At 32.1% G+C, this 6,944-nt stretch overlaps 1 long non-coding RNA gene across 1 annotated transcript; it reads left to right on the top strand.

Moving 5' to 3' along the window:
* Positions 1-634: 634 nt before the first annotated feature.
* LOC133206175 (uncharacterized) lies at positions 635-1,571 on the top strand. The gene is made up of 3 exons (XR_009723716.1): positions 635-730; positions 846-936; positions 1,469-1,571. It is a non-coding gene; the product is annotated as an uncharacterized LOC133206175 (long non-coding RNA).
* Positions 1,572-6,944: the final 5,373 nt, after the last annotated feature.

Genomic DNA, 6,944 nt, shown 5'->3' on the forward strand with positions numbered 1-6,944 from the left:
CAGAAGATTTAGGTCGGGATATTGGTCATAGAGGTACTAAGTCCAGTCAACAGAAGATAGAGAGTCCATTGCCCAGCTATAATCAGCAGAAAATATTGGCCAATGTGGTAAGTAACAAGTTGCTCTTTTGAATCCCTCGCTTTAATTGTAATTTGATAAATGCAGCAAGTAATAGTATTACTCCGTTCTTACTTTTTGTGTTAGCAGGAGAATGGTTTGGCAAGCTTCAATCCCAGTGTAAGATACGACTCCATTATTTGTCAGCAGGTGCTTTAAGATAAGGGATCGATTGTGGCAAACCATGGACAAAAGGGTAAGATTCATGTCATAATGCCAGTACTCTCTAGATTTTTTGTGGGCTCATCCAAACTATATTGAGATTGTTTCTCTACTTTTATTGAGCAGTTTAAGATAAACCTCTATCCAGAATCCTTAAGAGAAAAATCTCGCCTGAAAGCAAGAGTGCTGACCGTTTTGGGATAGACTGCTGTAAACCCTAGGATGATGGTAAGATGCGATGTGCCAATCCAGTGTTCTTTTGATTTTCATCATTTTTTCCACTTTACAAGTGTAAGGAATTCTTTTACTATTTGATATTTTTTTATTAATAGATCAGGGTTAGATCTAGTGTAGTGCTAGTGTAGATTCCGAGACAAGCTGGTGACTTTCATCTGACAGAAAGTGTGCAAAATTTTTGAGGGATCAAAAGCAGCCAACTCAAGAATTGATGGTAAAATATTTTATATGTGGATGTGCTTCTGGCTCTCTGAAGACTTATAGCTCTCCAAGTGTCAAGAACATCCTTTTTCCTTAGACCTATAGATGTTCTTTGTTCATACATACAGGGTTGGACTGGTTTTCACTCTCAAAAGAAGAGCATACAGTTACCTACCAGCAAAAGTTCAGGGATTGGCTGTGACCAATTCAAGACATGATGTAAGACACAATGGCACATCTTGCACTGTCTGACTTTTTTAGCTCACCTGAGCCAAGTTTTTCTGATCAAAATGTGTCTGTTGTTGTCAGCGTTGTCATCATTCTTTTCTTTGTAAACTTTAACAATGTCATATTTTCTCGAGAACGTATAGAAAGTTCATGGAAATCTCTCCCCGAAATATTAGGCTTCGAATTGTCAAATTACTACAAAAATGCCCTCAAGTATAGTTAAATTGAAATTTGTGTAAATCTTTGTCCTTTAAATCTTGATGAAGCTGATTCCAGTTTTGTGAAAAAAGAAGTTTAGAAAAAAGAACAAACTTTGGCTCAGAAAAAATTTCAATGACATTCATGTGATTGTAAAAACCTTTGGACCTCTGAATTTGGCATTGTTTTCTCAAATGCATTGGTTGATTTTATATTGTTGAAACACAGTACCTTACTTGTTTTTATTTTCATAGGTATTGAAGTCTATAGAATATCACTTTTTTTACTTTTCATTTGTTAAATCGACATTTTTTTTATTTGATAGAACACATCCTATGAATCATCTGAGCTGTCTTGATATCTGTGGAAGAAAGAAAGTTGGGCAACACATCAAAATAAATTCAAGTTATGGATCGTTAGAAATGAAAGGAGAGACATTTGTTGTTGAATTGATATAAAACTCTATTCTGAACAAGTGTGAAGGATCTGTGACCTTGTATTTGGATCTGTGACCTTATGTGAAGGATCTGTTACCTACATATAGTGTGAAAATTGGTGACCTTGTATGAAAGATCTGTGACCTTGTGAAGGACTTTGACCTTTTGTGAAGTATATCTGTGACCTTATGAAAAGGTTCAGTTGCCTTGTATAAAGGATCTGTAACCTTGTGTGAAGGATCTCTGACCTTTTGTTAAAGATCTGTGACCTTATATGAAAGATTTGTGATCAAGTGTGAAGGATTTGTGACATTATGTGAAGGATCTATGACCTTGCATGAAGGATCAGTGACCTTATGTGAAGGATCTTTGACCCTGTGTGAAGGATCTATGATGCTATGTGAAGGATCTGTGACCTTATGTGAAGGATCTGTGACCTTGTGTGAAGGACCTGTGACCTTATGTGAAGGATTTTTGACCTTGAAGGATCTGTGACCTTATGTGAAGGATCTGTGACCTTGTGAGAAGGATATTGCATTTTCCAGCCTTTGTTCTTTCCTTTCTTTTGTTGATGTTTTGAACCAAAAAACTTATGTACTATCATCACCCCCAGCAGTAAATTTCCTTGTTACACCAGTGTAGTATTGGTGAAGTATTGACCAGTTTATAAATCCATCAAATGAATGTATGTCTTGCATTCACCCTTAGACTTGCATTACTTTTTTGCCTTGGATACATGTGTGAATTTTTATCCATGTTCTCCCTGGGAAGTTTTTAATGTCAGTGATTATACTCTAACCTTTGGTGTTTAATACTGATTGGAAAGTTTAGGATGAGTGCAGTATAACAATTTTTTTGTGTTACGTAGTATTAGGAAAAATTAATTGTCCAAACAACATGTAAACAATGTTACGGAAATGTCTTGTTACTACGTTTTAGTTATTTAGGCTACAGCCAAAAAGATTTCAGAATATATCGCATGCGCAAACATTCGATTATTAAAGGGGTATTATCAAATGGTCACTTTCTAGTGCACACTATGCTGAGGAAGTCCAGTTTTTTATCAATATAAATTTATGTCTATATTGCAAAGCCCTTAATTCTTGAAAATATTGTCTCATAATTAAATAGAGTGAGGTTCCGCCACTCAAATTTTTGCTAACTCTGCATTTTGCCGCGGTTCACAGGTTTCCATCATTTTTTTTCAAATTTTGAAATATTTTGTTTTTAACATATGGTTTTTCCTGGGCGGCAGAGGAGGCTTATTTTTTTTTTTGGATGCATTTAAATGTGCATTTTGTTATGAATATGCAATGTTGTATGAAAACTGCTTTGTTTGCATGTTAATTTCTTGGAAAATAAACCTGGCCTAAACCTGCATGGTGCTCTGTAATGCAATTTAAGGGTTTTTAATAACCGTTTATGTAGGCATCAAATGTAGTGAAGAGACTGGTCATCTTAATTCATTATATGTGTGTTTTATGTCTATTTGTTTTGAAATTTCAATTCATATACAATGTATGATGTACTACTTATAATAAGTGACATCTGCTTCCTAAAATCTTTTCAGAGTTATATGTATAACAGTAGCCATTATTTTCAAATATTCTTTTCAAAATACATATACATGTAATAACATGTAAATTCAATATTCATGTAAATCTTCACAAGTTATGACAACAAATAAACAACATTGAATAACATGTAAATCTGAGTACTTTTTTCATTGCAGCCATCTTAGAGAGTTTTGTATTGAAATGTTAATGGGACTTTATATACTTATCAAATATAAAACATAACTGCTATTATTCTTCATGTTCATGATGTGGTAACAAATAAACAGTAACTAACATAAATCCAGGTTTTTGTTCTCTGTATTGCAGCGATCCGAGAGAGTATTTTGCAATGACTTTGGGAAATCTATAGTAATCAAACTTGACACTGAAATATACTGTTAATCTTTACTTTGTGCAGTACTGGTAAATGAAATTGAGGTTTTTTCCTTCCTTTTATTTCCCCTCCTTTCTATTGTAGCCAATTAATTGAATTAATTAAGATACATATATCTTTTTTTTTCAAATTAGTCCTTTGAATTTAAGATATCAAATTATTTGATGCATTACATAACAGTTCAATTAGAGATATCTTCAAGTATTCAAGATAATTTTCAATTCTGAATTAATTTACAAATTACTTCATTAATTGTTGATATATAACATTAATTCATTTGCAGAGTTATCTGCACACAATGATTGAATTTGTTGCTTTTTTCCAATGAATTAACAAATTCCATAACAGAATTAATAAATTATATATATATATATATATATATATATATATATATATATATATATATATATATATATATATATATATATATATATATATAAATATATAAATTATATAATAAATTATATATATTCGATGGCAATCGAATACAGAATTGCTAATCGGTTAACCGCAAGACGTTCCGACCGATTAACCGGTTAGTCGTATCGTATCAAAATACACATTTTTGACTTTTTTTATGTATTTGTATTTATATACACAAGAAGACTGAAAGAGAGACGTGGTTAGAAGTTAGAAACATTCTGCTCATTATCTTGATCAGGAAACTATACGTACATATAAACTATTTTATTTCAATTTCAATAGTTAGACAAGAAAAAAAATAAGAAAACCATGAATCTTGCATGAGAAATGAGACACAGAAAGATATCTTTCCAGTGCAGATGACGCACAAATTCATTCTTCATTGTCACAGTAATCAAAACTTTGTCCGAACTTTAACTTATACAATGTTTTTTTCTAATAATATAATAGAGAACGGCGAAAGATCGATACGTATACATACTCATTAAAAGTGCTCAATGGAGATTATGTAAAATCAAAAATATTACGGGATGGTCAGGGTACCAATATAATGTTTTTAAAAACAGTAATTAATACTTCACAAACTGATCAACTATTACCTCGCGATCTCAATCCGGAGAGCCATAATTACCTCCAAATCAGCTTAATAAGATGTGTAAAAACGCTGAACTGTCAACTTTTATGCAGAGATTTCCTTTCTTTAAAATGAAATTGAAGAAAAATGCGTTCAATATTACATATCTTAAATTTTCCGACTAACCGATTGCAGATTTTCTAACCGATTACCATCGGATTTCTAACCGATTACCATCGGAACGACCGATTAATCGATTAACCGGTTACAAATTGCCATCCCTATTAATTATAGAAAGCAATAATGCATTTAATGCACACAATATATATTTTATAATTTTTCTTTAATTTGTTTAAAAAATTGAGGAGTTGTGCTGATGGCAAACCAGGCTTGGCTAATGGTGATGATGTCTTCAATTAAATTCAAAATTCCATTAATTCTGCAATGGTGCATTCATCAATTCCTTTAAAGAGAGCAGCCACTTACAAAAATTCAATATATATATATATATATATATATATATATATATATATATATATATATATATATATATATATCATCTTAATTTAATTCTAAGCAGCTTAATTGTTGCATGCTGCTATGGAATTCCATACCTACATGTATTACATATACAAATATATATATAAAAAAAAAAGACTGGGGTTATTGGGAGGATCGAGGGGGGTTTCGGGATTCCCACTCTCATTCATTAAATACGTGGGGCAGTTCGACCAATTACTGCTGCCATTTAAACAAGAAAGTAGTAAAGTGAATAAATAAAAATGCCAATTATATTAGTCCTTGTATATATAGTATAAAAAAATAAATTTAATAGCAGTTTTCATTTGTTTTCAATCTCCTTGATAAAAAATTTAATTTAAAAACGATTGATTTTTCGTGACTCGGTCATTGCATAAATTTATTATAGATCCCAGGCCCGTAGGTAGCAATTTCAGTTTGGAGGGGGGGGGGGGGGGAGGCACACCCATACATTTTCAGTTGGGGGCACTATCAACTACCAAAATTCCTTCACAAGCAAAAAAGGGGGCGCATCAGACGTTTTTATTGACGGGGCACAAACATATAATAGCTTTTTTATATATAGTATACTATATATCGGCAAAATTACTGGGGGTGGGGGGAGGGGCATGGCCATCCCCCGGTTCCTACGGCCATGTATCCTGAATTTTTTTTTTGGGGGGTGGGGGGTATGGTAATATGTCGCTTGACATGTGGTCTATAATTTTTTTTAGACGGTCTGTAATGGTTGCCATTTACTACTGCCTGTGGCTGTTTTTCGTATATTTTTGTTTAATTACAAAGAGTAACGATCCGAAAATGTCCAAGTTAAAAATCTCATATAATCAATATGTATACGATATTATGATTATTTCATCGTCTTCTGTACTCATTATCGCCTATCTATTTGTAGTTGTGTTAGAAATTGCACATGGAGAAACGAAATGGTATTTTAAATATTTGAAAATTATGAGTAAAATGTTAAAACTGGCTTTGAAATATATGAAAGTCTTAGATGTTGTTATGTTTCAATTTAATTTTCACTTCTCACCAGATAATCATTACTTTATAAATTAATTAAAAGGGTTTATAATAGGTACTCCCCAAAATGGGAGTGTGTAAGATATGATAATATGATAAGAAAGCGATTAGTTAGCAATAATTAATTCGATCTTTTTTGTCATCTGAAATCTCTTTTCATACCTATTGTGGGTATATAAAAACGTTTCTCTTTGATGTCATAACATATTAATCATAATTAGTGAACTTTATTTCGATTGAGTAATTTACATTGAGTAAAGTGGTATACTGCCATTTCCGTTTATCTTGTTTTTTTTTAAACTTCAGGTTGCGTTTTGAAATTCAAATACTTTGGAAATCTTGTGTTTTCGTTGGACCCTTAATTTTTTGCGGCCGATTTGATGCTTTGCATCACTCTTGTTTAAAAGTCTGTAGTGGCTTCTTTCCTGTCAATCTGTGGTGCGCAGGATTACCGCCAAACATCACTATTTTACGTGTATTATATGTATGAACTACAATTTCATTTCAAATATCCGGGAAATGCCATAAATTACGGAAGTGCAACGAAATTCTCTAAATGACAATAAAATAGATAATAACTTCAAACGTATTCATTTTTAATGCAACTTTTCATTTTAATTTTATGTTTTTGTTATTAAAGAGTACTTGTGTATTTTCTGGAAAAAAAGTCTATTTTTGTTTGTACGCCATATGACCATACAATAACACATTTAAGAATAAAATCCCTATCCATGGCTACTAGAGTATATACTTTACTACATTAATTCAGTTTTACTCAACTATGACGGATTAACACGTTGTGTTTGTTTTCATTTTAACGTGTCTCTTATTATCATTTAAAACGTGTTACGTGTATC

This window comes from Saccostrea echinata, unplaced genomic scaffold (genome assembly GCF_033153115.1).
Source record: "Saccostrea echinata isolate AGI-Se365-2 ecotype Australia unplaced genomic scaffold, CSIRO_AGI_Sech_v1 ptg000054l, whole genome shotgun sequence".
Lineage (NCBI taxonomy): Eukaryota > Metazoa > Mollusca > Bivalvia > Ostreida > Ostreidae > Saccostrea > Saccostrea echinata.